Genomic DNA, 4,809 nt, shown 5'->3' on the forward strand with positions numbered 1-4,809 from the left:
AAATTTGAAGGGCCTGGTATACAAAAATAATACTGAAAAAACTACAGAGTACTTGGATGGAGTTATGAAACACTCGCTTTTGATTTACATGGGTTAAACTATATAAGCTGCTGTTTTCCCCCCTTTTTGGCCCAATTCAATGCTATAAGAGAAAAAGAATGATTTTTTTTTGCAGTAATGTAAAACTGTATTTGGCACCTGAGCCCTATTAATACTGTATGTCATATACATAGTTGTATAGAAGGGGCTATACAAAATCATGTAGGTTGAATTTAATATTTATTTAACAACTTTTCAAAGGAAATCTTTGTGTGCACCATACATGGGTCCTAAATTTACCATATAGATACTAAATTTAAGTCTGATTCTAAGGTATTTTTCTAGAATAGTAGACTTGTGCACATGAGCTCCAGAAAAGTCAAGTAGTGAAGAGGCACAGATTTTTATTTAGTATATTAGTTTTACATCCCTTCTCTGAGCATGGAAAAGTCACTTAAGCAGCTCTCCAGTTAGCTGTGGCTATCCCTCTTTTTACCAAATGCACCAGAAATAGCCTCACAGTGTAGATGTAGAGGTAGTTAAATTTCTGGCCATTAGAAATATCCACACAGAACCATTTAGTGAAGAGATTTTATGAGGTAGACAAGAAATATAAAGTGTTTTTAGAAGAAATAATAGACATATTCAGCTTTCTTGGGAAATATGGATTTGAAACAGGACATGTTTGAGGCAGTCAGAGGAAAAGAGCACTGCATTTTACCCTTAGATCTTTCTACCCTTGAGTCTTGGTTTCTGTACTTTTAAATGCCTGCTTACTTGTGCAGAATAAAAATACACACATAAAAAGAAGAAAAAAGCATCATAATGTGAAAGATACTTTCAATTTTTAGAAATTTTATAAAAGTCATGACCAAGGTACACTTGATCTTAGCCAAAAGGCCGAGAAGCAATCATGATCAAGGTAAAGCATCAGAGAAAATAAAGGATTTAAGTCTAAGGTAGTATAGACAGGGCAAAAAGAAGTTTATTTGATGAGTTTGTTCCCTCCCTTTCTTTTCCTTTAGTGCAAAGAAATGCTTTCTATATTTGCTATTGTACCAGGTATAAAAGCCAAATATAGCATAATTTTTCTTTCTTTCTTTCTTTCTTTCTTTCTTTCTTTTTTTTTACTACAAAGAAATGATGATTTATTCTAGATTCAGATTTTTCTCCCTCTTGATACCAGGGTGATTGTGACAAGTTATTTAAGTCCACTGTACCTTAGTATATTTATCTGTGAAATGACATAATGATACCTACTTCATAGGGTTGTTTTGAGTATTAAATGAAACAATATACATAAAGTGCTTAGATCAGTGTCTGGTACATAGTGCTATGTGAGTGTTGGTTTTAAAACTGTTTCTCAAAATTTGTTAGATCTATATGTAACAATTACATAAATGTAAATGAAATGAGTACATTTGCAGATATACTATATTTTAAGTGTAATGACTGAGAATTATTTGCTCAATTAGTCTTACTTAATATACTTTAATTTCTTTAGATCTATAAAGGACATAAATAAAATCAATTTTTCTTCCCATACAATTGCTCACTTCTTTTTGGGGGGGAAGCAAAAACTTCTTGCTATTCAACTTTGATATAAAAGTTTTTGTATCTGCCTGATATGATGTTTTATACATAATGTGAGCTGTATATGTGTTTGCTGAATATAATCAAATTGGGGAATAATGATTATATTTACTAGGGTAATTGGATTTGGAGATTAAGGAAGGAAAACTTTAAAATTGACTTAAGATGATGAAGTTTGATGTAGATGATAGTAATATTGATGGTAGTAAGACATTTGTCCGAGTTTATGCATTGTTGTCCCTATGGTGATTCTACTTAGAAAAGAATTTCATTTAAGATCAAAGGTAATGAATACTTTTATGTGATCTTAGAGAAGTTACTTTACCTCTCTGGGTTTCAATTTTTTATCTCTAAAATTATGATAATTTTACACATATCTTGTACAGTTTTAGTGAAGGTGAAATATAATAATAGCTATTAAATATTTCACTTATTGATACTAAATGGAAGCTGCTTATTATTAATATTACCACTGTTATCAACAAATATCTAATAATTTAATGTACATTTTTATGGCTATATTTCCTGATATGTTTGATCTTTTAAGTCAATGGACATTTCAAGGGACTGTGTTGTCTTAGTTTCTCTGCCCTCTTAGCAATGTTACCATTAATCTAGATCAAGCTCTAAAGAAAGAGGAGTTTTCTGTTGTTATTCTTTTCTAAAATATCAAGTTTTTCATTCCTTCATTTAAAAGGTAACCTTCAGTTTGCTGGTAGTAAAGTACTCAGGGATTATATTTATAGGTGCCATCAGGGATCAGGAATTGACATTCATTTTCTTTTTGTGATAAGGTTTGCAGATTAAAAGTCATTTATATTTTTGCTCTTTCTTCCCTGTGCATTTTGCAGTATTATAGAGTTTTCAAAGATGAAAGGATGTTAGTTATCTGTTTATACTCAGTCCCTTTATATCATAGATGAGGAAACCAAGACTTGGAGAGTTTGAGATTTGTGCTAGTTCCACAGAATACATGAGATCTGGATAGCTGTATGACTATTTAATGACAGCCTCTGACTTAGAAGTCAGACACTGAATATTATGCTAGTGTATTTTAATCTTTTTACCTTAGTAGCTCCCAAGTCAAAGAACTGGCCTAAATATTCTGCCATATTCTGAAGGAGTGGGAGAGGAGAAAGGTGAAAAAAAGAAGAGGATCTGCTGCTGGTGAAAGAGGATATGGGGAATGATATGATAGAAAAATTTTCCTAACAAGTATAGTGTATTGTGGGGTAAAATAAAATTTAAAGACTAAGCGTTAAAATTGACCCAGCTGATTGATGGAGAATCAATGTCTATTTCTGGTATTCCTAATTCTTCCCTTTTTGGCTCTGACCAAGTTATTTCTGTTTAGCCAAATGCCCCACCCCCACCCCATGCCTATCCATTGATAGAAATATCATGGATACTAATTATTTCACTACAATTCTGGACTTATGCCTGTTAGCGAAGAAGGAGAAATTGCCAGTGACATGGTAATGAATTGGCTTTAAAATACTTCATTTAGCTGATGTATATGACTCAGCACAAAAGGATTTTAAATAAGTAGATATATTTTGAGGCCTTTCATTTTAATACTTGCTGTGACTTCTGCTACCTTCAGCAATGAAAGGATGCCAGGGTTCAGCTTATTTAGACAGCACCAGCCACGTTCGCTTCACAGAACATTTATCAGGAACACACATGGACGGCAACCTGATAGACCAGATCAGGTAGAAAATGAAAATGTGAGGTTAGAAAGACTTTGGAGTTGATCCAGTATTCTAAATTTTGTATATAAAGCCATGCATTGGGAACTTGGGATGAAGAAAACTATATTCTTACTTTAGTTTTTATTTTTTGTTTTCAGATTCTGTGGAAACTAAAATTAAGTGTGTAAGGTTATCTGGATGAGATGAATGTTGTTTGTCTTGCAGTTCCTGGACATTTCTGCCACATGTGGCTAAAGGGAACTTTAATTTTGCTTAGTGCTCCTTCCTTTCTTAGCAGTTATTCAATATCTTTTCATCATGTGCAAGAGCTTTGCCAAGAGCCACTCCATAGTTTGTAGATAGAGAGCTAGATACGGGATAATAGAGCCTTGGCTTCCTTCATATGCTATCTATAAAACATACAGAGGTCATTCTGACCTCAGAAGGATTATACTGGCTGGAATTTTGGATTGACCAGTTGAGTAGTTCATTTACATTTGACAGCAGAGGCCATCGGAATTTCTAGGGCAGAAGGAATATGTTTTCATCTCCCATTGGAGCACAGTAGTATGAGAATCTCCCTTACAAATAAGGATATTAATAAGTGTCTGCTTTAAAGAAATTTTTGCTTCCCCAATTTTAAGATTCTGAGATTATTAAATGTATTCAGTTTTTGAAATATTAAAGGTAAAGAAATACATACATATTTTGGAATTCAGGAAATATGCTTAGAAAAAAAGTCATATTTACCTAAGGAGTTACACTTTAAAGCTTAAATTCTTCTAAGACAGCAATGGAAGAGCTATTATATGTAGCGAATAATGAATTACCAAAATAATGTCATTGGTATTTGAGGCGGGGGAGAGAGTACTTTGAGTTGTCAGAAAAGAGTTACTAGATAAGACAGTGGACATTTGGGTGAATAGAGGGGAAAGAAAGACAACTTTCTGAAAAGGTACAATAAGAGGGACTCAAAGACAAAGGCCTCCAGTGACTAACCTCAGTATAGAGTAAGTCAACTCATTCTGTCCATCAATGTTATGAGATTGGTAGCCTTTCTCTAAAAGAAATTGGCCTATCCTTCAGGGAGTAGGTAGCTAATTAAAAATAGACTTTTATTCAGGGAATGAATGAATGAAGCATGGATGCAAAATAAAAGAATGACAAATTATAGGACAATGCAGAAAGGTTAATTACATAAATCCATTTGTGTTGAACTAAACTTAGATTAGGATGATGGGAGCCAGATTATAAAGGAATAGAAAGCAGAAAAATTTCACAAAGTAGGAAAATGAAAGTTGCCCCCCACACACACACATACTAGGTGACTGGGAAAGATATAAAATCATTTAGATTCACTACTCCCACAGAAAGAGGATACCTGAATTAAACTTCCATTTTTTTTAAGACTGTGGCAAGTTAGTTATGGTAATTTAAACAAATATCAGATTATTTGATTTTGATAAATAAAATTTATTTACAAGTG

The 4,809-nt window shown here is 33.0% G+C and overlaps 1 pseudogene; it reads right to left on the reverse strand.

The window, feature by feature from the left end:
- Positions 1–801: 801 nt before the first annotated feature.
- Positions 802–951, reverse strand: LOC143389320 (U2 spliceosomal RNA; annotated as a pseudogene).
- Positions 952–4,809: the final 3,858 nt, after the last annotated feature.

The sequence above is a fragment of the Callospermophilus lateralis genome, unplaced genomic scaffold (assembly GCF_048772815.1).
Source record: "Callospermophilus lateralis isolate mCalLat2 unplaced genomic scaffold, mCalLat2.hap1 Scaffold_1122, whole genome shotgun sequence".
NCBI lineage: Eukaryota > Metazoa > Chordata > Mammalia > Rodentia > Sciuridae > Callospermophilus > Callospermophilus lateralis.